At 45.6% G+C, this 27,970-nt stretch overlaps 1 long non-coding RNA gene across 1 annotated transcript in view; it reads right to left on the bottom strand.

Annotated features, from left to right (window-relative positions):
• Window positions 1–1,496: 1,496 nt before the first annotated feature.
• Window positions 1,497–27,970, bottom strand: part of LOC122174681 (uncharacterized) — a 63,438-nt gene continuing 36,964 nt past the window's right edge. Inside the window, exons 3-4 of the long non-coding RNA XR_006176834.2 lie at window positions 27,577–27,703; window positions 1,497–2,760 (exon numbers count right to left, since the gene is read on the bottom strand). This is a non-coding gene — a long non-coding RNA (uncharacterized LOC122174681). The remainder of the gene's footprint in view (window positions 2,761–27,576; window positions 27,704–27,970) is intronic.

Here is a 27,970-nt window from a genome sequence, read left to right as displayed (position 1 = left end):
GACCTGTGAGCCCGAGTCTGTTGACCTGGTGGGCTCTGAGACTTGCTGCCGTGGGAGATAGATATATATATATAGCAGGGTAGATGTGCCCAGAGAAAATAATTAAAGAAATTATACAATAGTTTACCAAATAGATGTTTTATATCTCCCTCTCTGTCGCCATCTCTCTTCTATGCTGCCCTCAATGCATGGAATACCCTCCCAAACTTGCACAACAAGCCACCACCTTATCTTTATTCCATTTCCTCCTCAAAGCCTACAAAGAGTGAATTAATTAACCAATAAAAATGATGCATCCGCCAAAATATACACATTCCATACCCGAGCAAAGGCATGATCTCATTAGTGTAACCTTTGTCTTTTCTAACTCCATCTCCTTTATTATTTATTACTCTAGTTGTTTCATCATGTATAGAATTAGCTCTCAGAATTTCTGAGCCCTTTCACTATATTTGTTCTGAAAAGTCACTCATGCATTTTTAAAAACTAAGAATGAGAATTAATAATGTCACATGTCTATGTGCAACAACTGTCAACTGGGTTGTCAACAGGGATTGTACCTCGGACCTCGAGAGCTGCTTCTATGGCTTGAGCTAAAGAGCTAATCCTTTACCTGACAAGGGTAGCACATGCCTATCCTTTGTAGGCCCAGCACAGAGAGGGGACAAGAAACACACATTGAACAGTTGCTTATGTATGCTCACTTGTACAAATGTTAAATATTCGTAGTATTGCATTTCCATAAGACCTATTCAGACAGATTTTTTATTCTCATTTTTGGGAGCTATTCTGGGAAATAGAAAAGGCACCTTCATCTTGAGAGACGGTAAATCTGAAAAAATCTATGACAGATCAGCAAGACAAAGTCATAATTTGGCATTAGGACAGAATGGGAAAGAGCAGGTTTCGCCTAAGGAGAAGGATATAAAGTTATTTAGCATTCTTCAGGCTGACAGTAATCATTTTTTTATGCCCCTCTCATGAAAAAGCCAAATGACAAAATAACCATTTGAGGAGCCAGTACCAATCACTTCCAGAAAGTTCAAATATTTACTTTTGTCAGCATTAGTTGAAGGGTATTTGAGAGGTAATAGATCAGGAGAGTCTACTCTAGTTAATCCATGATATCCTCTGAACAATCAGAAAGAAGACAAGGTAGATGGGAGATGCAGAGTTTGTGAGAGAACTTTAGAAAGCAAGAATATGGAGATGAGAACGTGATAGACCCAGTTAATGTTATTTACTTACAAGCATTCTGTCCAGACCAGGTTCTCTTAGGAACCTTGAATCATACACAGAAACACTGGAATAAATACAATTACAAAGGACTAGTATAAATATTGCAGATTCTTCCTAATTTCAATCTGGCTAGTCATCACCACTCCGTTTTTAATATGGTTTATAAGTAAGCAGAGCCACCTGTAATAGTAGCTTAAAAACACCCAGAAAAATGACATGAGTGCAATCTGAACAATTCAATATCCAAGTGCTAAATCGTGGTGACCTTATAGTTTTATTACTCTTATTACAACGTCTGGGTACACTTTACATACTTTAAATCAGGAATTCAAAATACATTCCTCAAAACAGGGAGCATATACCAGCTATCCAGAAAGGATCAGCTGAAAGGGAATACCTGCCAAGAGACTAAATGCCAGAGGTTTTCCAGAAACCTATGGTGAGGAGAAAGGCTAACAAAAAAGGTGCTTAAAGAATGATCTAAAAGCTGCCAGGCTTGAGCTCAGGTATACTTCCAGGTATAGCAAAATCTCGAGGGTCCTGACCATACCTTGCCCCTGGCTCCTGTAATATTGTGGTGGAGGAAGGAACAAGGAGCATAAAGAGACTCATGCATTTACAACAGGTGCAAGAGTTCTCAAGAAGGTAACCATGAAGCATCCTAACCAACATATTATAGTCCTCTGTAGGAACTGGAGGACTCAGAGCTCTAACTCTCCACAGGCTCCACTTTTAGGACAGATAGCTGAAAGGTTCCTCCCAAATGCAAATGCCATGATTGAGCACAGAGTTCATCTTTATAGCAGTATAAACTGCATAGTGCTCAAGTATGTACCCTAGGTCCGAAGCAGGCAGGATTGCCCACGCTGCCATAGCTTCACTGCTATTGTTACTAGAGCTAGGATATGTATACATGGGCTGCAATCACACTTCCCAATTGCAGTGTAGACATAAGCGAAGTGTGGTTACTGCACCTTTGGGGTGGGACTTTCGAAAGTGTTCAGAATTGACTTAACTGCTTCTACCGAAGTCAGAACTCCTATTGACTTTATTGAGTACAGTGGCCCCCTCTGAGATACAAAAGAGAGACATCTGGGATGATCCTGAGCCCATAAAACTGGACAACTGGCGGTGTGTTCTGATTACACTTAAAGAAGTCCTGGGACAGCAACTCAAACGAAAAGGGAGAGGTGGCAGCCCTGTCACTGGGAGCTGAGTTGTTGAGCATTTTTGAAAACTTTCTAGGCTGTAGAGTCCAAAACTAAGGCTGGAGACTGAACCCAAGAGAGAAGTGGTGCTGGATGACACTTGGAAATAAGGATTCTCTCATTGTGCCAACTTGATCCATTCTTGTTGTTACTTTATTTTCCTTCTTATTGTAATTCTGATCCCATTAGAGTCACTGTTGTTAATTAAAAGGCATTTTTGGCTTTTGGGAGACATAACAACCAGTACCGGGCATTTCACCAGGAAGTGAACTGGCAGCCAACGCAGAATGTGGACTCCTCAAAAGGTGCGTACCTGATGAAAAGGAGACATAGACAGTAATAAAACTGAATACAGATAAAATCTCACCCTCAAAGATGTTTCAATAAGTTTCTTTCACAGACTGGACGCCTTTCTTGTCTGGGCACAATCCTTTCCCCTGGTACAGCCCTTGTTCCAGAACAGGTGGTAGCTAGGGGATTTCTCATGATGGCTCCTCCCTTTGTTCTGTTCCACCCACTTATGTATCTTTTGCATAAGGCGGGAATCCTTTGTCCCTCTCTGGGTTCCCACCCCTCCTTCTAAATGGAAAAGCACTGGGTTAAAGATGGATTCCAGTTCAGGTGACATGATCACATCACTGTAAAACTTCATTACCCACTTGCCAGCACACACATATACAGGAAGACTTATAAGTAAAACAGAGCCATCTGCAGTCAATTGTCCTGGTTGATGGGCGCCATCAAGAATCCAGACCACCATTAATGGCCCACACTTTGCATAATTACAATAGGCCCTCAGAGTTATATTTCATATTTCTAGTTTCAGATAAAAGAGTGATACATTTATAGAAATAGGAAGACCACACTCAGTAGATTATAAGCTTTGTAATGATACCTTACAGAGACCTTTTGCATGAAACATATTTCAGTTACGTTATATTCAAACTCATTAGCATATTTTCATAAAATCATATAGAGTGCAATGACATACAGCCCCCTGTGATCGCTTTGAAAAGTACAGATAAATTCATCTTAAAACCACTCCATCCAATATGCTGTAATTGAATCAGTAGCATCTCATGACCAGCTGTTTCGAAGCTGGCTGATAAACCTAGTAGATGACGATCTGAATTTAGTCTATTAACCTGAGGAGATAGCTGAAAATTAAGATTATGATTTTGTGTGATACCCAGATAGGCATCTGAGTGTTTGGGGTCCAGAGAACCAGACTTATGCCAGTAGCAAGCACTTACTTTCTGACAAAACTAAGCAAATGCGGTCCAGAGAAAAAGATTATCAGGTGGCTCCAAAAGGGTCCAGAAGACAGCAACAAACATGATAAAAGGTTTAGAAAGGAAGATTAAAGGGGGGACCTGATAACAGTCTTCAAATATGTAAAGGGCTGTTACAAAGAGGACTGTGATCAATTGTTCTCCATGTCCACTGAAGGTAGGACAAGAAGTAATGGGATTAATTTGCAGCTAGGGAGATTTGGATTAGATATTAGGAAAAACTGTCTAACTATAAGTGTAGTTAAGCACTTGAATAGGCTTCCAAGGTAGATTGTGGAATCCCCATCACTGGAAGTTTTAAGAACAGGTTAGACAGGGATGGTCTAGTTTACTTGGTTCTGCCTCAGCACAGAGGGCTGGTCTAAATAATTTCTCAAAGTTCCTTCCTGCTTCTATGAAATTGTTGTGATCATATTTAGAGATGAGTGAGCAGTAAATTATTCTATTCATTTATTATTCATATCAATTATTCCAGTAACATTTCCTATTCTATTAATTATTTGAGACCTAGTCAAAGCAGAGAGCTGTTAGAAGCAGCTACAGTAGGAAGCCCTTTGGAGTTTGACTGGGTTTGTTTTCCACTGAAAGTGATGAAGCCAACTGAACAGTTCTTCATGCAAAAGAAAATACAAAAATTGCATGCATTTGCTAAGGAAATAAACAAAATCCTACCATCTACCCATCTCTTCTACCATCCACCCATCCCTCCTATTCCTGTACTCTTGGCTCCCCGTTCTTTTCAGGATCCAGTCTAAAAATAATTTAAGTATTAAAATGCACCTGATCACTATGGTACAATATATACTGCAGGTGCCTAATTCTGAATGCCTTATTTTTAAAGTTCTCCATGAACTCATTTTACTCCTCCTCACAGAATTTCTTTTCAATCCCCTCCCTGCCCCCCTCTTTGACTGGCTGTGTAAGGACTGCATGTCTTACCTGTTCCTGCAAGCCCTAGGAGCACAGGGACTGCTTTCTCCTGCAGAACTTCAAAAAGGGGACAGGGGTAGACAAGGAGGAGACAGGGCTTTGCCCCACAGAAAAAGGCCAGTGTACCAAGGTGAGAAATCTACTCCTACTGGCTGGGAAGAGATTGCATTGTTCAACCCTCATGTGGCAGGAGCATGAGGGACTGAGAGTGAGAAGTCTACTTTACCCCTTTGCAGTGTCGACAGCTCTTGGAATTTATCAGAACTAACACAGGCTTGGCCCCTCATATAGGAAGTCCTCTAATTATATGAAAACTTCTGGCCAACACATGATTTTTTGGGGTAGCAACATCAGAGGCAGAGAGAAAAAAACCCACACACAAACATGTAGCCCTGGGGAAGGTGCATTAAACTACAAAAACAGAGCCCATGAGCTCTACATTACAATTTTTAAGAAGGAAGGGGTCAAATTGGGTAATTTACACAAACAGTGTGGATCTGTGTCACTGTGTACTATAAAGACTATAACTGCTTGCTGTGTATTGTTGAAGTGGAAAAGGCTCATGCTTCAGAGTTCCCAGGTTCAAGCCCCACAGATGACCCAAATAGGTATGTTGTTAATTTAGCTATGCAGTCTATAATACAAGACAACAATCTGCTCCCAAAGCCAGGGGTAGACACTAAGAATCTTGATGCACAGCATTCCAGTGCTGGCTCACAAATACTTGTATAACTCACTGACAGTGTATGGGTGCATTGTGCCTCACTGTATGGGCTGCTCCACATAGAGGATGCTTTTGTTTCCCCCCCATACCAGCTACCCATAACTGAAGTGGGTAAGGTCTGTGCTGAGGCTCTGAAGAGTGTGGGTTACAACACTGATGATGACCCCTAGGTGGGTTAAAAAAAGCATATATAGATAGAGATAAAAGTGTAAGTATTCTGGAGTAATTATAATGCAAAATCTTGTATTTAGAAGTAAATTTGGATACTATGTTCATATTTTACTGTTGCATTTTAATTATTTGTATTTGGCTAATGGCTCCTGTCTCTTTATGAACTGGGTATGGCAGACTGAGGCTGTGTTTGAGACAGAGCAATGTGTGAGAGATTTTCCTGTATGTCTAGGAACTGTAATACTCTGCCTGTGTAAACTCCAGAAAGCCCAGAACTTGCATTAGTAAACTTCATAGATTTTTTAAGGCCAGAAGGGTCTATTATAATCACCTAGTCTGACCTCATACATAACACAGGCCATAGAACTTCACTTTCCAGGAGGCAACCTTCATTCTCAAAGGTGTAATGTTAGTTTTTGTGGGAGACTGGATGCCTCAGGGCATTGCTAATGAGCTATGAGCCTTTAATCTGTAAATCACCAGTAAGAATCCTACCCAACTCAGCAGGGATTAAAAGTTGTGGCCTTTAATGTAGTGGTTCTCAAACCTTTGTACTGGTGACCCCTTTCACATAGCAAGCCTCTAAGTGAAACCCCCCCTTATAAATTAAAAATACTTTTTTACATATTTAACACAATTATAAATGCTGGACACAAAGTGGGGCTTGAGGTGGAGGCTGACAGCTCGTGACCCCCCATGTAATAATCTCGCAACCCCCCTGAGGGGTCCTGACCCCTAGTTTGAGAACCCCTGCTCTAATGGATGTTTAGTAGCCCCTATATGAAATGACTTTGAGATCCAGTTCTAGCTCCCATTCAGAAACTTGTATGCTTTACACTAGATTGTAAGCTTTAGGCCAGGGCTGTTTTACAACATGGTTGTACAGTGCTTAGTCCAATGGGGCTCCAATTTTGGCTGGATCCTCTAGTGAGAGCTGCGACAAAACTGCCTCACTCACTATAAATTTGCAGGAGTTGGCAACAATAAATCTGTCACACGCACATTGCGAATGGGCAGGGGGGTTCAGAACACAGCCCCAAAACATGATTTAATCTTTTTCAGAAACCCCATTTTTTTTTATCAAAATACATTTTTGCCTTTTATTTATAACAAACCAGGGCTTTTTGCTTTTCCTCCTGACATGGAAGAACCTCTCACAGAAGCACATTCAGCTCATTATTTTCTGACATTATAAAATGGTCTGATTCATGATTTTTGGACTTCTGGGGTTGGCGATACTGCATTAGGAGTATATTGAGTGCTTCTTCAGGAGATGTGGGACTCCACAGCACTCCCTAGGCAGTGCTAAGAACATAAGAACGGCCATACTGGGTCAGACCAAAGGTCCATCTAGCTCAGTATCCTGTCTTACTACAGTGGCCAGTGCCAGGTGCCCCAGAGGGAATGAACAGAACAGGTAATCATCAAGTGATCCATCCCGTCGCTCATTCCTAGCTTCTGGCAAACAGAGGCTAGGGACATCATCCCGGCCCATCCTGGCTAATAGCCATTGATGGACCTATCCTCCAAGAATTTATCTAATTCTTTTTTTTTTCCCTTTTGCTAAGAATTAAAAGCCGCAATCTATCCCCATCTGTTTGCCACTTGTAATTAAATGGACCTTCGTGGCTTTAATTTTTCTTTCTACTATACCTTGCACACAATTTATTGGCTTTTAAATTAAATTGTCAAAAGATATTTTTGCCTTTCATTTATAATAAACCAGGATTTTTTTGCTTGTTTGTTTGTTTATTTTCAAGACTAAAGGGTACAGGACGGAAGACTCATGTTAGAAAATGTTAAACTACTGGCAGGCACTCCTGACATTGAGGAGATTCCCACAGAAGCACATTCTGCTCTCTATTTTCTCACGCTATAAAACATACTTTAACTTATAAACAGAAGATTTAAAGCATGGTTGCAACTGGAACATTTGGCTCTGTTTTTGCAAGTGTGTGGTCCACTGGAATTCTTTGTGACAAAAGATCTCAGTTTCCTGCACTGATCTCTTAGGGTACATCTATACTTACCTCTGGGTCCGGCGGTAAGCAATCGATCTTCTGGGATCGATCCCGGAAGTGCTTGCCGTCGACGCCGGTACTCCTGCTCGGCGAGAGGAGTACGCGGAGTCGACAGGGGAGCCTGCCTGCCGCGTGTGGAGCTGCGGTAAGTTCGAACTAAGATAGTTCGACTTCAGCTACGTGAATAATGTAGCTGAAGTTGCGTATCTTAGTTCGAAGTGGGGGGGTTAGAGTGGACCAGCCCTTACAAACACATAAGCTTCCTTCAGGCAGGACAGCTACTTTATTTATGGATAAGTCGTTAATATTACAGGCTGCTATAAAGCGGACGGGGAGGGAGAGAATTCAGAGCACATTAAAGTAACAACATATTCTAAAGCAGTTTGATAGAAATTTCATCACAGGGTTCTTTAAATTCATTTAAAATGCCCTCTGCTCAGGATATTATTCAGAAATGGAAAATCTGTAACCACTGGGTAAAAATGGTTTTTATTATGACACCAAGGCACTGGCATAACTACATAACAACACAGATGACCTTTCCCATGCCATTTCTAGATACATCATTCATGGGCATGTTTTCTGAATTCAGCAAATTGCTGAATGCTGAAAACCTCTGTAGATTTATTCAAGTTCATTAATTTGGCCCTTTTAAGCTATTGATGGTCTGGCTAGAGCTGGAGCAAAGTGATACCATAGGCATGAAAGTAGACTTGATTAGACTATGCCCCACATATATAACTGCTAAACTAATCATGTTCCAAGTATGAAATTCAGAGCCGGCATCAGGATATGCACCAACTATTTTAAGAGTTTGCCTGGGATGTAAACAGGCTTGTGCTGACCCTCTGCACATGGTGAATTTCAACCTAAATATTTTGAGCTCTAAATTCTGGTTTACACCATTGTAAACCTGAAGTAATTCCACTGACCCCATTGGAGTTACGTTGGAATAAAGCCCATGTGCCTGATGTAGTAGAAAGAGAGAGCCTGACGCTTGGGCCTGGTTCAAAGCCTGAGGCCTGAACCAAAGTCAGCAAAAGTTATGCTATGAGCAACAGCCAGGCCCTGTCAAAAGCAGATGCTTGCCTGCAAGTCAGTGTCTGGTACACGAACTTGGCACCAGTAGCATTGCTAAAACACACTGAATATGTAAACACATTCCAGCAGGCCAGCACAAGAACACCCCAACCTGGTACGCAATAAAATGGTTTGACAAAAGTGATGAATAGTAATATTTTGTCTGAAACATCAGGAGTGAAAGTACAATGACAAGTGGTGAATAGGAATGTTTTGTCTAAAACATCAGGGGAAAAGTACAAGTGAAGGTAAAAAAACATGTCATGAAATGCCTAAGGTGACATGTAAGTTGTTTATCCCAGATTGTTTGTCTCAGTCTAGGGGGCAGTGGAAAGTCCCACCACTGACTGAGCTGCGTTCATTGTCATGGATATACATGTGTTAGTATACCTGTAACCATTGAGCCAAGGCATTAGCACCGTGCTTCATCGGCAATAAACCTGGCCGTGTGCCTTTGCTACTAACCCAAGACTTGTGGCTAAATAACACACCAGTCATGCTGGAAGAATGACACTGGCGAGAAAAACTTTTTGAACAAAGCACTCTCTAGTTGTAGTTTTAGTCTTAGGGCCAGTCTACACTTAAAATGCTTCATTGATGCTGCTGCACCGATGCAGTTGCGCTGCTGTAGCGCTTTAGTGAAGACATTCCTATGCCGACAGGAGAGAACTCTCCCACCAACATACGGCCGTTTACATGGAGGGTGAGGTCAGCATAAGTACATTGCTCAGGGGTGTGGATTTTTCACACCCATGAGCAATGTAGTTATACCAATATAGGTCTGTAGTGCAGACCAGACCTCAGAAGCATATTTTTACTTTTGTTGGTAACCATTTCTATCCTTATTCCTCATACTTGGTATCACATAATCCTATATCCTTTTGTTAATGAACCTGTTTTACAATCACCATAAACCAACTCGGTGTTTTGACTGAAGTGGAAGCTTTGTCAACCCCAGTTAAGCAAAAAAGTCACTGTGTACCGTCTTTTAAAGGAGCAGCAAACTTGATACGGTTTTGTGGGTGCTACAGAACTGCAGAGAGAGACATCTCTGAGGAACTTGGGATTCACTGATTGTTACCTGCTTGACTGGAAGAGTCCGGTTGAGTTTGCTGGCAAGGCAGTCAAGCGGGTGTTTTAGGGAACTGATGCACAGGTTAGCAGCAGCAGAGCTCTCACTTGTTGAGGCTGAGAGAGGTAACACATTGGCTCATAGTTCTGGGAACCCCAGCAGACTGTCACACTGTTATGCTTTGCTTGGAATAGTATCTTTCCATTCTCTCCACAGAATAATGTTATCTATAAAGTTTTAGATACTTTATTTTGGGAAGATGGAGAGGAGGAATAAACCACACAGAACTTCATTTAAAGTAGTTGTTAAAATACCAGCTAAACCCAGGTATGTCCACAAGTAATACAAGCCAACTGGAACTTCTAAATGTCAGTGCAACATGGGAAACAATATTAGCCCAAACCCCTTTGTAACAAGTCCATGACTGTGTGCACAGTGCTAAATGTCATCCAATTAAAAGCTCAACCAAATCCAATAATGTCATTTAGTGTTTCTGTGGATCCTTATATCTGAGGATCACAAAGTGCCTTACAAATATTAATTAATTAAGCCTCTTGCCCATCACTGAAATGAAGCAACCAGTGGGGTGGAAACACAACAGCTGTTTAATCATGCACACCAATACTACACAACAGTTTAGAGCAGAGAGTGAAGAAAAATACCACAGCCACCTGAAACTGCAAGAACAATGAAATTACCTTGATTGGAATTTGGCCAGAACATCAAGATAAAAACCTTCCTTTCCCTTATAAACTTTTTAACTACCATGGGTGGAACCAGTAGCTTGGCTTTATCCCAAACACAGATCTCTTGATAGCATATTTCATGCTGTGTCATTGGTTCAGTAAGGGAGGGGGGGTCCTCATCTGCAGTCACCAGCATCACTTCCTTCAGCACTTCTCTGTTCTGTGGTAGTCTAATAACTAATCTGCCCTGACCCTGTTTAGTCTGAGAGAGTCAGTGGGATCAAGGTTAAAGAATGTGCTAGATCACTCTAGGCCAGATACCCTAAACCTGCTAGCTCCTGGCATCACTGGAAAACTTGGCTGATCCCCCACTCTGCTGCAATTTTCTGCCTCTCTGTTTTCTCCTGTTTGTTGCTTACTCATCCTGAATCCATAGTCACTATCAGACCAAACTAACCTGATCTCTACCACTTCTAGATTTATCTCAAATGTTGGGGTGTCATTAGGGTCTCTTTTCTTAATCTACCCACTAAAATTACCTGCTCTCTCCAGTCCTGAAACCAACACATGGTGAGCAGCAAATCTCATGGATTCTAACCCAATACAGAGCTATTTTCAGCATATTGTTGTTATTATTAGTCAAAAGATTAAACCATTATTCCTCGATTTTTTTTCTCCATTTGGCAGCATTATCTGTACGCATCATAAACTACACAGTACACAGGTTTGACTGGCGGGGTACAGATGCCAAGCTGAGATAATTTACACTGGCAGCATCTGGTTTCTACTTAAGAGGCAGTTGTGTTAGCAGCTTTAGAGCTGCCTTTGGGTCTGTTATGTGGTGAGGCTGCAGATGGATGGTCTAAGCTGCCGCATCCTCCTCGATCATTTTCATTTGACTCACCCTGAATTCTGCAACATTTGTTCTTTATTATTGTTTGCCTGAAAATTAAGTTGTTTACTCCGTTTTCTTACCTTCTAACTACATGGTTCAAAAATATCATATGTATTCAGACATACCCACTCCCCACACCTGCATCCAACGTAAGTTATATATATTGAACTAATCTGCCCTGTAAATGGAAGTCACAGTAACTAAATAATTCAGTATTGAAACAACTAAGATGGTCTGAGATGATTCTAGAAGTGTCAAGGACAGCACTAGAAACCACAAGCTCATCAACTTGGAACAAGTGTTTAAAGCAAATTCAAGTCTCCAAATCAGGATCAGCTTTTATACCAGACAAGAAAATCACGGTTATTAAAATGTTTTAGAAGAAGAGAGCTATTTGTCAAACTTTTATATGAAGGAACAAAAAAAGTAAACAACAATATAAAGCTAGAATAGCACTAGTTAGTGGGAGAAGCAGGACTACAAAAGATTTTTCCTATTCCTGGGTGGAAAAGTGCACAGGGAAAATGGAAGTAAGTGGTCTGAATGGAGGTAGAGAATTAACGAAGAACTCTGACATTTCAAGGACCACAAGTGGAAAAGAGAATTTGAGATTCTGACCTGTGAGCACTGATATAACTATAGCAGACCTGTTGGCTAATGGGTATCATCATCCTGCTGGGACAGGTGATCAGTTGCCTTTAACAATCTTATTTTTTTTTTAAGTAAATGGTATAGCAATGTTAATATGAAGGCCCGTAGACACTCCCATAATACAAATAATAAGAAAAAGTATAGTATTGGGCTAGTTGGAAACAGCATAGCTCAGAATGGAGCACAAAGGAGTTCAATATTTCTCAATACCTGGCACATGTCAGACAATCTGGTTTACTAGTTCCTTGTCACAGGGTGTCTGGCCCTTTAAGGGGAAATGGGTCTCAGGCCCACTTGTGTCACCACCAATTCTTCTCCCCAGATAGAGAAAATGAAGATGCCCATGTGATCCAGGTAAGCCTGTGGGTAAAGCAGAAGCCTGAGCCACAGGACCTGTAAAGAGCAGAAAGGTCTTTGTAGAAGTGCTGAGGTAGCCCAGTGAAGAAAGGACTGAGATGGTATAACCTAACATTCACTCTGTGGAGGAAGGCTGGAAGACCTCGCCCCGCAGAGACGTCTTGGAGGGCAGGGCTATTGTCATGAAGATTTTGTTTGTTGAAAGACTTTGCTAGCTTGCCTAGAACTGCCAGATCACAATTTAAAAGGACCAGGGAGAAGCACAGTACAAGCCCTGGAAGGAAGGCTGTGTACTCCCTTAACTAAGAGGGAGGGTTTGGGGCCTGGAGGGTTACTGGAAATGGTGTGAAAGACTCCATAAATTAGACCCCAAAAGGGTAATTTTCTTTTAAATACTTTAGGTTGTGGGAAGAATCAGGAAGGAACTGAGGGGGATGCCTTCAAGGGCACCCTTTGCCACAAGAGCAAATGAGTGTGTGAGTACACACACAGAGCAAATGAGTATTTGAAGTGCACTAAAATGTCATGGGTGTGATGCTCTAGCACTAGTGGAATAGGCAGACATCAACAGCAAGCTAAAACTGGCCTCTCCAAGGAAAACAGTAAGCCGAGAATATTCCAAAGCTTGAACTAGAGAATTTTTCATACATCACTAAGGCCTTGGCTACACTTGTGAGTTACAGCGCTGTAAAGCCGCCCCCAGCACTGTAACTTACTCCCCGTCCACACTGGCATGGCATTTGCAGCGCTGTATCTCCATGGCTGCTGCACAGCATGTACTCAACGTCCCTGAGAGGAATAGCGTGTATTGTGCTGCCGCTGCAGCGCCAGTGTGGCCGCCCAATGCGCTGTGACTGGCCTCCAGAAGTATTCAGCAGTATCCCACAATGCCTGTTCTAGCCACTCTGGTCATCAGTTCAAACTCTACTGCCCTGGCCTCAGGTAACCAACTATGTGACCCACCCTTTACATTCCCCAGGAATTTTAAAAATCCCCTTCCTGTTTGCTCAGCCCGGCGTGGAGTGCTATCAGCGAATCTTTCCAGGTGACCATGCCTCCACGCGCCAAGCGAGCCAGAGCATGGAGCAATGGCGAGTTGCTGGACCTCATCAGTGTTTGGGGGGAGGAAGCTGTACAGTCCCAGCTGCGCTCCAGCCGTAAGAATTACGATATCTTCGGGAAGGTATCAAAGGACATGATGGAAAGGGGCCATGACCGGGACGCCCTGCAGTGCAGGATTAAAGTGAAGGAGCTACGGAGTGCCTACCACAAAGCCCGTGACGCAAACGGCCGCTCAGGTGCTCCCCCCGCGACCTGCCGATTCTACAAAGAGCTGGATGCGATACTTGGGGTTAACCCCACCTCCACTCTGAGCACCACCATGGACACTTCAGAGCCGGTGGGGGGGGGGAGGAGGAGGAGGAGGAGGAGGAGGAAAACGGGAGTGAGGGTGGTGGGCCGGATGGAGACACCCAGGAATCCCTGGAGCCATGCAGCCAGGAGCTCTTCTCGAGCCAGGAGGAAGGTAGCCAGTCGCAGCGGCCGGTACTTGGTGGAGGACAAACAGAAGCGCAGGTTCCCGGTAAGCGTTTTTTTTTTCAGGAATTTTTTCGGTGCGGGCTCTTTGGGAGAGGAGGGTTAGGCATGCATGCCTAGATGCGGAATAGTGCATTGATGTGGTTTATCACATCACGGTAATCGGCCTCGGTAATCTCCTTGAATGTCTCATCCAGAACGTGTGCAATGCGCTTGCGCAGGTTTATCGGGAGATCCACCGTGGTCCTTGTCCCAGCCAGGCTAACGTGTCCGCGCCACTGTGCCGCGAGGGCCAGGGGGACCAGGCAAGCTGCATATGGGCCAGGGCGGAAGCCGCATTGCAGTAGAAGACCCTCCCTTGCTTCCCAGGTCATCCTCAGCAGCGAGATATCGTCCAGGACGAACTCCTGTGGAAAATGTTGGGACAGTGTTCAGTGTAGGTGCCCCCTGAAGCTGTTGGCTCTCCCCAAGGCACAGAAACCCAGAGGACAGTGCAGCCCTGAAACAATCAGTCCCCCTTACTCACCATTTTGAGGCTCCCGTGGGATATGTGTGCTCTCTTTCGGATGGGAAAATTATGCAATTGTGTAGATCCTATGTGTTTTCTACTCCTTAAGTGCGGGGGAAATCATTACTCTGTCTGGTATAAACAATGCTGCCTCTGTTAAATGTTGCATTTTGCCTATACAGCTGCATCAACCTTGAGACCTCAGCCGTCCCTCTCATCACCTGCTCAGAGACTGCAAAGACTCAGGAAGAGACCGCGAAAAAGCAAAGAAGACATGCGGCAATCTATTAAAGAGAATGAGAAAGCACAGGACTGGAGGGAGAGAGAAAGCAGGATCCGCCAGGAAAACGCAGCGCACCGGCAGCAAAGCACGCATCGGCTCATAAGCATCCGGGAGCGCCAAGCAGACGCTATCCAGGAGCTCATAGCCACGCAGAAGGAGCAGTACCGCAAATGCAAACACACCCACCCACAGCCCTTGTCCCAAAACTCTTTCCGTTGTGCACCACTATCACCTCCAACCCACTTTCCCCAACTTTCGTGTTCTTCACGCCACCAGCTGCCTCCAACACCAGAATGTTCACCACCCAGCCCTGAAAACCACGACTCTTACCCTCTGCACTCAACCCCCATCACCATGCAGTATAGCTATCCTGAAGTGCAGCACTCACTGCACAGCACACCAGACAGGACATACGCGAATCTGTGATTGTACCGTTTCCCACTCCACCCCCTTGTTTCTTTTCAATAAATAATTTTTTTTTCTTTTCAAATAAATGGAGTTTTTGGCTATGCAATAATAAAGAATGTTTTCAAAAAGTAAAAGACTCCTTAGCCCAGGAAATAAACAGGCACTGCAAGTCTGCTTGTCTGCTTAGCAAATACTGATTCCTAAAGATTGGAACTACTGCACTTCACTCCCGTGCAGGGCACCAGATATCACTGCTGGTTTTCAGCCTCAAATTGCTCCCTCAAGGCATCCCTAATCCTTGCAGCCCCAAGCTGTGCCCCTGTAATAGCCCTGCTCTCTGGCTGTGCAAATTCAGCCTCCAGGTGTTGAATCTCCGAGGTCCATGCCTGAGTGAAGCTTTCACCCTTCCCTTCACAAATATTATGGAGGGCACAGCACGCGGATATAACCACGGGGATGCTGTTTTCGGCCAAGTCCAGCTTCCCATACAGAGATCGCCAGCGGGCCTTTAAACGGCCAAAGGTACACTCCACAGTCATTCGGCACTGGCTCAGCCTGTAGTTGAACCGTTCCTTGCTGCTGTCAAGGCTCCCTGTGTAGGGTTTCATAAGCCACGGCATTAACGGGTAAGTGGGGTCTCCAAGGATCACAATGGGCATTTCAATTTCCCCTACCGTGATCTTCCGCTCTGGGAAAAAAGTCCCAGCCTGCATCTTCCTGAACAGCCAGGTGTTCCGAAAGATGCGTGCGTCATGCACCTTTCCGGGCCAGCCTGTGTTAATGTCAGTGAAACGCCCACGGTGATCCACAAGCGCCTGGAGAACCATAGAGAAATACCCCTTTCGATTAACATACTTGGATCGTAGGTGGGGTGATGCCAGAATAGGAATGTGCGACCCATCTATCGCCCCTCCACAGTTAGGGAACCCCATATGTGCAAAGCCATCCACTATGTCCTGCACGTTACCCAGAGTCACTGTTCTTCTGAGTAGGATGCGATTAATGGCCCTGCAAACTTGCATCAACACGATTCCAGCGGTTGACTTTCCCACTCCAAACTGGTTTGCGACCGACCGGTAGCTGTCTGGAGTTGCCAGCTTCCAGATTGCAATAGCCACCCGCTTCTCCACTGGCAGGGCAGCTCTCAATCTCGTGTCCTTGTGCCGCAGGGTGGGGGCGAGCTCCTCACACAGTCCCATGAAAGTGGCTTTTCACATCCGAAAGTTCTGCAGCCACTGCTCGTCATCCTAGACTTCCATGACGATGTGATCCCACCTCTCGGTGCTTGTTTCCCGAGCCCAAAAGCAGCTTTCCACGGTGCTGAGCATGTCCGTGAATGCCACAAGCAATTTCGTGTCATACACGTTATGCAGCTCGATAGCATCGTCGGACTCCTCACTCTCACTGTCACTTTGGATCTTAAGGAATAGTTCGACAGCCAAACGTGACATGCTGGCGAGATAAGTTAGCATACGCCTCAGCAGTTCGGGCTCCATTTCCCGCAGACAGATCGCGCTGCACAGAAACCATTGAAAGATGGCGCCAAAGGTGCCAAAACAAAGGGATTTCTGGGATGCGAAGCGATGCATCACGGGGCGTTGGAACAGGATCCAGAATACCCCGCACCCATACCCCCTTCCCACAACCACGGCGCCAGAATGGGAAGAGGTGCTCTGTGGGATAGCTGCCTATAATGCACCGCTCCCAATGGCACAGCAAATGCTGCAAATGTGGCCACGACAGTGCACTGGTCAGCTGTCAGTGTGGACAGACTGCAGCACTTTCCCTACTCAGCTGTACGAAGTCTGCAAGTGTAGCCAAGGCCTAAGGCACTTCTATTCATGTGAAACTGCTGAATGATGTGCTTACTAGTGAGTCCAGTGAATCAGGAGTTCTCTTACGATAAAGGGCAGGCAGGAATTCACAATAAAAGGGAGCTAATGGACAAATTTATTTTGGCCCTTGACACAGTGACCAACAGTAACATTCTTGTCATGTTGTCTTTCACATGAAATCACTTAGTGTGGTTTGGATGATTATTTCTAATCTAGAATTTTTTCATGAATCTCTGAAATTTTTCCATTGTTTCCAGAGATGGAGTGTAGACTAAGATGAAGCCCGAGTTACTCTGAAAGCAAGAGTGACAGAATCTTGAAAATCACGAAGTTTTGAGCAGTGGCAATTTCAGAATTTGTACAGCTGAATGCTCTCCAGTTCCATCCTGATATGCCCTCCTGTGACCTGTAGATACCCTGTGGGAAGATTTCTCTGGACTTGTGTCAAGTAAAAGCACAACACAAAGGTTTCCCTCTCTATTCTGTACTCATTGCTCCAGATCCCCCTGCTTTTGCTCCCTACACAGCACAAGAGCATCAAACTTACAATTAGTAATGTTGCTTATTTTCTCTGATATGTAAGGCATCCTTCAGAGATACTCCATGGGATCTAATTTCCTTTAAGACAGATAAATAAGGAATCATAAACAGGTTGGCAGTGGCCATTTAAAAAAGCTCAGAAATGAAATTGCACAGTGTCTATGTACGCCAGTTTCCCCCTTTCTGGGGCTTGACTTGACTGGTAATGCAAAAACAATAACCCAACAAACTTCAGCAGAAGCATCCTCTTTGACTTCTGCTGTTCATATGGTGTCCCTGAAGGGCCTTCTCTGTCCTACTTTTCTCTGGTTCAAAGTGATTCTTTTCCCCTTTTATATCCTAGGTAGAGCTAATTGGGGGGGGGGAGGGACCCACTAGCATAGCTCCATTCTGTTCTATTTAGGTTCTTATGCTGCATCCACCATGGTATCTGATGTGACATCAGCAATTACTCATACTCTAATGCAGGGTTGTAGCCCTTGAGTAAAGGGTTATTAAACAAAAAAGCCCTACATTCTTATACGGGGTCTTAGAGCACATGCCACTTGTTACAGGTTTACATAACATCTACTGGTAATTAGACATGAATTCACTTGCTTGAACTACAATGTAAATTGTTCATCAACCGTAAACATGCCATTTCTACCAGTTAATGGTGTAATTCCATAGGAAAGGCTGACTTATGAATTTTAACAGCTTTTCCATGCAAATAGAGATCTCTCTCTCTCTCATTTATAGTGTATAGACACCCCTAAATTCAGTTCCTGAATGTATCACTTTAATGTAACACAAACTGAAATAACACATTTAAACATGCTGAAATGACAAAATGCATGTGTTCTACTATCACAAAAACATGCCAGGAAATCTAACATTTGGGCTGCCTATAATTGTAGGGAAAAGCTCTTATTCTGGTTTTCATCCAAGCAAGTTCTAATATTATATTTAAAAGCAGAAATCATGAATCACATTTTTTAAAAATCTGTCTAAAAGAAAACGTAATCCAAGACACACATGAACAGTTGGCATTCCCTTAATTCAAGAGCTATGAATTGAGTTGGGTGAACACTGAAAAGCATTTTCTGGGAATATTCCACTGAATTTTTAAACAAAGTCATTTTGACTATGTTCATGCCCCTCTTATGTTCACTTTCTGTGAATAGTCTAGTAAATAAGCTAAATTACTGGCATGAATAAAAAGAGCAAATTGTAAGTGTGACTCTTCACAAACAGTGAATTTCAAATGGCCTAGCTAACACTGGCAAATTTTGAACTGTGAATTTTACATTCAACTATGCAATTCAAAAATGTTTGTTTTTGGTTAGTTAGTCAGTAAATCTTTCAAGTGCCAGGAATAGACCCAATCCTGTGTTTTGTAATCAACCAGCACAGCATGTATTTCTGTGTTCACAATGAATGTATGAACACACCAAGAATTGTTCAGGAATGATTGCAAAGAAGGAATGAATGTGAGAACTTCACAAGCTCTTTGCAGGTGAAATTCAGTGCATACATTATTCATTATTAATCATTCACCAGTTTTGGCAAAATACGGATTCATCTTGGTCTTGTGCTTTTGTTTAAAGGTCTGATCCTATAAGACACTAGTACTTACTGCAAGGGTCTGGACACCCCCAATTCCTGTTGACTCCAAGAGTGTTGGGGGTACTCACCATCAAGGAGGAATGGGTCTTCCTGAGTTACTGTAGTACGAGACTTCTAAAGCCTTTTAGCAACTGGCCTTCATAGATTACTGAAATTTAATTTTCCTCCTTTACAAAAGGATCTGATTAATGTTTTCCCTTTATCATTTTTTGAATCACATTCCTTGCTATATGTTTTATCTAACTCAGACTTTTTAAATGCTTATGCTTTAATACTGCTTCCTATTATTCTGAAGCCATGAGAGCCCCCCAGTGGAAGTCTGAGAGTCCTGACACTCAGCCCATTTCATGTTGTCCTTTCTTTCTGTAAAGTATATTACGTCCCTTGAAGGGCTGGATTTCCAATTAGGTACTGTAGGCACATGCCTAGGGGTGCCAGTGTTCTTGTTGCCAAGTATGCAATTTTCTAGCCCAATCAGGCTATTTTTAGGTGTCAGTTGCATGGGTTTTTTAGAAGTTGTGAGTTGCGGTATTTTGGGCTATTTTGCTGCCCTGCTGCCACTGGCCGCACTGCTTGGGAGTTCTTGGAAGAGAAGGAGCCTCCTGACTGGCCCTGCCCCCTGCTGAGATGACCCACATGTCATGCCCCTCACCTTAGGTGATGTTTGCAGCATGCACAGAATTCTTGTCCAAGGGAGGCAGAATTTTTTTTCTGCAGAAAATGTGCTGCGGTTCTGCCTTTCTCCCACCAGAGGCCGCTGTGGTGCCAGAACAGCCTGAGCGGGCTGAGGCTGACTGGTCTGGTCAGCAGCGGCAAACAGCTAGCAGCCTTCTTGGGAGGCAGAGTGGGCCACGCAGAGCTGCTGGGGGCCACAGGGCCACATGGGGACGAGGGTTGCCAACTTTCTAATCGTACAAAATCGAACACTCCTGCCCCTTCTCCAAGCCCCGCCCCCATTCGCTCCATCCCCCCTCCCTCTGTCGGTTGCTCTCCCCCACCCTCACTCACTTTCACCAGGCTGGGATGCGGGGGGAGGGAGGGCTGAGGGCTCTGGCTGGGACTGAAGGATTTGGGGTGCAGGAGGGGGCTGGGGCAGGGTGTTGGGGGTGGGTGCAGGTTCCGGGAGGGAGTTTGGGTGGATGGGGGGGATTTCAGGCTGGGGCAGAGGGTTGGAGTGCGGGAGGGGATGAGGGCTCCGGCTGGGGGTGCAGGCTCTGGGGTGGGGCTGTGGATGAGGGGTTTGGGGTGCATGAGGGGGCTGTGGGAGGGGTTTGGGATGTGGGCGGGTGTGGGCTCCAAGAGGGAGTTTGGGTGTGGAAGAGGACTCCAGGCTGAGGCAGAGGGTTGGGGCGTGGGAGGGGGTGAGGGATTCAGGGTCCCGGTGGCGCTTACCGCAGCTCCCGGGAAGTGGTCGCAAGGTCCCTGCAACCCCTAGATGCATGGGCAGCCAGAAAGGACCTGTGAGCTGCTCTCGTGCCCGCAGGCACCGACCCCGCAGCTCCCATTGATCGCGGTTCCCGGCCAATGGGAGCTGCGGAGCCAGCCCTCAGGGCAGAAGCAGCGCACAGAGCTTCCCTGGCCGCCCATGAGTCTAGGGGCTGCAGGCCACTTTCCAGGAGTCGCGCGGAGCTAAGACAGGTAGGGACCCTGCCTTAGCCCCGGGCCCCTGGCTGTGCCACCGACCGGACTTTTAACAGCCAGGTCAGAGGTGCCGACTGGAGCCGTCAGGGTCCCTTTTCGACCGGGCATTCTGGTCAAAAACCGGACGCCTGGAAACCTTAAGTTGGGCCACATGGAGAGGGGGCTCCAGGCAGGGACACATGGGGAGGGAGGAGGGGCAGTGGAGATGCTGTGCAGAGGCACATAAGGTGTAAATCTGGCCCTGGTCCCTTGTGAATATCACTCTGATACAATATCTTGTGTTTGCCTTCAAGTATGGATTTAAAATTGATTTCTGATGTTTACATTTTTGCAGTAATGCAAATCGCTTTGTCTGAAGGACAAAGTGCGAACTGCCAAAATCAGGTTTTTCTGAGGCAGGATAGGAATTACAAGGGTTTATTTTTTGTTCACAATAAAAAGTGGCTCATCAGGTGGTGGCTAGCACCGGGGGCACTAATGTAATGAAAGAGTGACCACATGTAGTGCTGCGCATGCCACTAAAATTTGCTCTCGAATAGCAATAGAACCCTTAAATGTCAGACACAGACTAGACACCATTTGTTGATTGTCACTAGAGATCATTGTCATGCATGTAATCCCACCAAACATTTGAAGCAGTCCCTTACTGTTCCTATGAAGTGCAAGAAAAGCAAACAGAATACACATAGGAATCTGAACAAGATTAGCAAGTAGATAGGTAAAGAATGATATGCTTTATTTATTATTAATACTGAATGCTCTTATGGCTCATCAGAGCTGAATAAGAATTACCGTATTAGATTACTCTACACGCATATATTCAATGCTCTCAGGATCCATCTGCACTGCAACCATAAACAAAATTGTGTGTCTGTGTGTATAATTCCAGTTATCTCTCTGCCCCTTACCTTGCTTATCATAGCTACATTTGATTAATCATCATGAAATGGGAAAAACAAAGAACTAAAGCACTGATACATTAGAAAGATAATTCCATGTTTGCCTCAGGCTTAATAGCAGAGTCATTTTAATTTGTACATATTTAATGCTTTAAAACACATGGAACTAATGTAGGAAGCTGCAAATCAGATGAAACCTCTAGTGTTTTCTATTCACTAATCCTGAGATAAAAATCACTGCCCTGTGCATATAGCATTATCAAAGGCTTTTGGAGAAAACTGTAGTTCTGTCGTAGGCCAGACTAGATGGTAGGAAAGATGTGACCCTGTGCACGTGCCCTGTATGGAAGCAGAGAGAATGTAGGGTTACCATACGTCCGGTTTTTCCCGGACATGTCCGGCTTTTTGGTAATCAAACCCCCGTCCGGGGGGAATTGCCAAAAAGCCAAACATGTCCGGGAAAAATACCAGCCGGGCACTTCCCCTCCTGGGCTCCAGCTGCTCTGCTCCTCCCCTGACTCTTTGGCTCTGTTTAAGAGCCGAGCTGGCCGAGCGCTCCGGCTTCGGGCAGCCCCCTTGCCTCCAGACCCTGAGCCGCCGGCCGGGCACTTCTCCTCCCGGGCTCCAGCTGCTCTGCTCCGGCGGCACAGGGTCCAGAGGCAAGGGGGCTGCCCAAAGCCGGTAGCGCTCGGGCAGCTTGGCTCTTAAACAGAGCCGAAGAGTCAGGGGAGGAGCAGAGCAGCTGGAGCCCGGGAGGGGAAGTGCCCGGCCGGGGGCGCAGGTTCCGGAGGCATGGGGGCTGCCCGAAGCCTGAGCACTACCGGCTTCACGGTTTGCCGGGCAGCCTCCAGACCCTGCGCCCCGGGCTGGGCGCTTCCCCTCCCGGGCTCCAGCTGTGCTGGGGAAGCGCTGGCCAGGAGCGCAGGGTCTGGGGGCTGCCCGGCAAACCGTGAAGCCGGTAGCGCTCCGGCAGCCCTTTTCGCGTAGCTGGGAGGGAGAAGGGGGAGTTAGGGCGGGGACTTTGGGGAAGGGGCGGGGAATGGGCGGGGTTGTGTGGGGGCGGGGGTGGGAAAGGGGCGGGGCCAGGGCCCCTGGAGTGTCCTCTTTTTTTATTTTTTAAATATGGTAACCCTAGAGAATGGGAGTATCGGCCAACTTGGCCAGGTGTCTGAAGTTGTGCCTAATGTGGGGGTTTGACACTAAAATCAGGGTGCCTGGTATGGCATTTTCCTATTGGATTTCACAACATCAGGAACAATAAAATGAAGCAAAGAGGCTAATGTGATGTAAGAAATAAGCTTGTACATGTCTGCGCATTTCTGTTCTTTGAAACGATGTGTCCATCAGTCATCAGAGGTGGGGCCTTCTGAGCTGTGGCAGCACAGCTGTGAGTAACCTCAAAGAGGAACCAGTAGGCCTGATTCACTACTGCACTACTTCAGTGTAACTCCATGTAACCCCTTTGGGGTTTAGAGAGTATGGCCCTTTAAATCTTTTTCCTAAGGGGGAGGGGGAGAGTAAGAAAAAAGGAGGGAAACTCCAGGGGGCAGCGCTGGAGCTCCAGGGAGAGGGAGAGGCAGCCTGCAGGCCCTGGAAAAGTGAAGCAGCAGAGAACCTGCCTGAAGCCTGGGAAGGACAGGGCCGATCGGGGACACCCCAGGACAGGAGCCAGGAGGAGCACTGTGCCAGGGAGGAATTGCCCGAGAAGGACAGGCCGGAGCTGGACCCAGTATCACTGCTGCCCAGAGCTGCATGGGGCTATGATAGGGTTACCATATTTCAGCAAGCAAAAAAGAGGACGGGAGGAGCCCCGCCCTAGCCCCGCCCCTGCCCCTCCCACTTCCCGCCCCCCCAGAACCCACAACCCTCCCCCCGTTCCTTGTCCCCTGACTGCCCCCTCCTGGGACCCCTGCCCCTAACTGCCCCCCAGGACTCCACCCCCTATCTAAGCCTCCCTGCCTCTTGTCCCCTGACTGCCTCAACCCTTATCCACACCCCCACCCCCAGACAGATCCCTGGGACTGCCACGCCCCATCCAACCACTCCCCACCCCCTGACAGCCCCCCCCAAAACTCCCTACCCATCTAAACCCCTCTGCTCCCTGTCCCCTGACTGCTCCGATCCCTCTCCCCACTCCTGCCCCCTGACAGCTCCCCCCCAGAACTCCCAGCCCCCCACCCCCCCGCTCCTTGTCCCCTGACTGCCCCCTCCTGGGACCCCTGCTCCTAACTGCCCTCCAGAACCCCACCCCCTACCTAAGACTCCCTGTTCCTTGTCCCCTAACTGCCCCCTCCTAAGACCCCCCCCAACTGCCCCCCAGGACCCTACCCCCTACCTGTACCCTGACTGCCCAAAACTTTCTCCACTCCCCCCAAAAAGCCCCCCCCTGAATTCCCGACCCCCCCCCTGTTTCTTGACTGCCCCCTCCAGAACCTCCCTGCCCCTTCTCCTGCCCCCTGGCCCCCTTACCCTGCTGCTCAGAACAGGGTGTTGGGCTCTGTGCGAGCCGGACACGTGGCTGCGCTCCCCAGCACAACAAAACCCGGTCCCTGGCCCTGCACAGTGCTGCCGGAGCCGGGCTGCAGGGGAGAGCTGCCGGCTCAGAATGCAGGGGGGGGGAGGAGCTCCTCTACAGCTGCTCCGGAGTCCAGCCCGTGACTTTCCTGCAGCCCTCCCAGCCGCTCGCTCTGCTCTGCCGGAGGAGGGGGGAAATCCCGGACATTTTGAGTGATTTACAAATTCCCCCCGGACGCTATTTTTAGCACAAAAAGGAGGACATGTCCGGGTAAATCCGGACGAATGGTAACCCTAGGCTATGAGTACTGGGGCTTGTGACTCTGCATTGGGGACGAGGAGGGAGGTTGCTAGATAGTTAAGTGGGGAGGTGGTCGCTCTGTGTGGCTTTGCAGAGAGCGGCAGAAGAGGGCACTGGAGGGGTTTGTTGGGGGAAAGTTCACTGGCGCCGAAGACGACCAGGAGCACCCAAGACTCACCACTGGACTGGAACTTTGCTCAGGACTTCTGAACTCTGTGTGCAGACACATTGCTCGGTGTCTGCCCTTCCAGACTGCGCTACCACTGGGTCTGTGGGGCCTCAGCTTGGATGCAGCCCTGTCTTACTGCTTCCCCTATATTTCCCCTTGTTGTTTTTCTCCTCTCATCCCTCTGTAAATAAATATTTCCCTTGTTATATCCACTGTACTTTTCCTGTGGGTGTGTGTGTTCACTCTGGGGTGGGGGAGGTTGGAACAGGTGCCCCTGGAGTGGAAGGAATTTCTCCTGCTGCATTCCTGCGCACGCCTTCTCTTGGCCAGAGCTACCTGCAGAGCAAACTCCATCTTGGCCACAAGGGCGTTAAAGTTACACTTGATTGTAGCTAACCTGGTGTAAAACTGGAGGGACACCATGGAAAATCAGGCCCAATTTCTCCAAAGCCAGGTAGTCTCACTCAATTGATTTGTATGGTAGGTTTAAAAACAAAAATATCTTCAATATCTGGAGCCAAAAATATAAATGCAAATACAGGGCTGAAAACATCTACATATCCCTCACAAAATTTGAACAGCTGATATAACAAAGATGACCCCAAATGATGAATGAAAAGATGTGATAAGTGCTGTGAGGAAAAAGCATAAACAAGAAAAATGCACTACTTCTTCCCCCACCTTGAAGAGAGAGGTGTAGATGGGCGGGCACATCCTTTCAAAGAATAGGAATAAGCAGGTAGGTCACTGTTCCTTTTTCTCTTCCAGTGGCCCATCTGCCTATCCTTGCAAGCGGTATAGCTACCACAGCAGAACCCCTTCCAAGGGTCCAAGGGTCACAAAAAATAATAAATGCTCTGTGGGGCAAGAACCGTCCTTTCTGTGTCTGTATAGTCCTAGCCCAAAAGGTCACCAGGCTCTGAGTGGGACCTCTAGGCCCCTACAATATAAATACACAGCAGGAGTATAGAGTATGCAAAAGAAAGCGTATGTGTGTGTCTAAGAAGTACAGTATCCCATCATGTAGAACAATAGACGAAAATAATCCCAAAGCTTAGTCCTCAACCACAGCCTGGAGAATCCTCCTGCTGAATGTTACATTTGATGAGTTTGAGTTTATCTCATTTAGCGAAAGTACACAGTGATGACTAACTGGCTGCCTTGCAAATCTCTCCCGCGAAAGCTCCAACGCTTTCTGCTGATGATGATTTTTAGGTAAACCTGGAGCAACAATGCCAGAAGGCACTGGACAACTCAGTTTTTTTTTTTACAGCATTCTTTAACTATGCAGGACCTTATCCAGTTTCTAATGGTGTACTTTGAAACTCTCTTGCTCCTCTATCCAAAGAGAGGATATCTGAACTCTGTTTTAAGTATGGAGCTAATGCTTTCCTGACATCAAGCTTATGCTATTTTACCTCCTTTGGGTATTTTGCATTCATACATAAAGAAGACAGAACGATGCCTTGAGACTGATAAAAGGTGTCCCAAATACCACAAAAGAGAGTGTACATCTTGGAGTAAACTCTGGAGTAGTCTGCAGCAGCATCTTGTCATTGTGGAAAGTACAGAACTATTTCTCCATTGACAGAGCACCTCATTCAGATAATGGCTGAGGTTATAGCTATTAACAATACCACTTCTGAGGAGAGAACATAAGTATGCATGTGGGTGAGGTTCAATCAGCAGCTCCACTATGATATTCAGTACTAGCGCAAGCTTCTAAGGGTGCCATTTTTCAATATTTGGAGGATATGTCAACTTGTGAATAAATGTGAAACAAGACCCAAGAGGTACAGTGTCAAGCTTCTATTGTTATTTAGGTCTAGGACAGTGCTGATGGTCATAATCTGCACCTTCCTATGGCTAACACAGAGATCCAAGGATGTTCCAACTTGCAGGAAGTCCATGATGTAGTGGATCTTCACTTCTATAGATGAGCTAAATTTCTTCCTGAACCAATGGGTGAAAGTGACCTATTTTGCCACATATAATTCATTTGCTAATGGCTTCCTTAAAGCTGTTAGGATGGTTATGAGTCTCAGAAACCCTGCAGGCTTATAGCCCCATGCTCAATGGTCTCTGTACCCATTGGTGGAGAGGAATGTGGCATACACCACTTTTCTACCCTGCCCCCGCAATCCTGCAGTAATACTTTATCATCCAATAGTGTTCTGATTTTGCCATGCTTTGGGGGGCTAGAAAAAAAAGACAGTATACGCCTCAGAACTACTCACCCTGCAGGACTTCTCTAGCACTCCCAATCAATGGAGATGACCTAGTGCTTCCTTCGCAGTTGCATGTTTTTCTATATGCCTGGAGAACACATCCAGGGTGTCCTTCTATCAGTTCCATAGTCCAACAAGACCATGTTGTTTGTTTCCATCTCCCCAAGAAGTAGTTCTGCTTGCTCTGAGGTTAAATGAGAGCTGGCGAGGGGGTATCTGGTCAGGCTGGCTGCACATCAGTGACTGTTCCACATAAATGGAAACTGGCAAACAGGTTTGTTTTCCATTAGCGTAAAGAAGTATAAAAAAATCACTTTTTGCCAGTGCACTCTGAATTCTTGTCATAAATAATGCAAAGTTGTACCTCACAGCAGTCAGGGAAATGAGGTCAAAGGGTAAATTCTGCATGCTGTGACACATTTTCATGCATTGAATCAATGCTCAGATGCTTACACTCATGCTAGAGAGAGCACAAAGGGAGAGCTTGTGTGGGTGTGAGAATAAACTGTAGAGAAGGATGCTGAAAAAATATTAAGATGTGCCGAATTCTGAGAAAGAGCAGTACAGATGTAGTGTTTGGGTTCAAATAGAAGGGGAAATGTCTGATGCCTAGGACGTAACTTCTTACTGTCCGTGCTGTTTGTGTGGCCATATCCCCTTGGTCAAAGGATTCTAGATATGCATATGCATCCCCTTTTACTCAAAGAAAAGACCACAAAGACCTAGAACAAATAAGCCTTAAAATTAATATTTCTTTTAACAAATTAAAACCAAAAACCTTACCTCAAGTAGTGTTTTTATTCCCAAAAGGGAGAAGTGCCAGAAACTCCATTAAATCCACAAGGGACTTGCTGCTTCTATTGATTTTATGTGGGAAGGTGCTTGGATATTATGTTGATAGTATAAAACCCTAAGATAGATAAATGAGAGAAGAGCATCTTAATATTTTTCATTTTTCTAACCTAGTACAGACAGACATATGTACCCAGATAAACACTGAAAGTGAAGGAGTTGTTTTAAATTGCTTTACACTAACAACTGTGATTGTTCAGAACAACAACTACAGATATTATGGACCAGATCCTCAGCTGGTGCAAATCAGCATAGGTCTATTGACTTCAGTGAAGCCGCTCTGATTTACATCTGCAAAGGATCTGGCACTAAATATTGTTCTGGG

Source organism: Chrysemys picta, chromosome 4, assembly GCF_011386835.1.
Source record: "Chrysemys picta bellii isolate R12L10 chromosome 4, ASM1138683v2, whole genome shotgun sequence".
Lineage (NCBI taxonomy): Eukaryota > Metazoa > Chordata > Testudines > Emydidae > Chrysemys > Chrysemys picta.
Note: the sequence above shows the minus strand (reverse complement) of the source record. Positions and strands in the feature narration are given on the sequence as shown.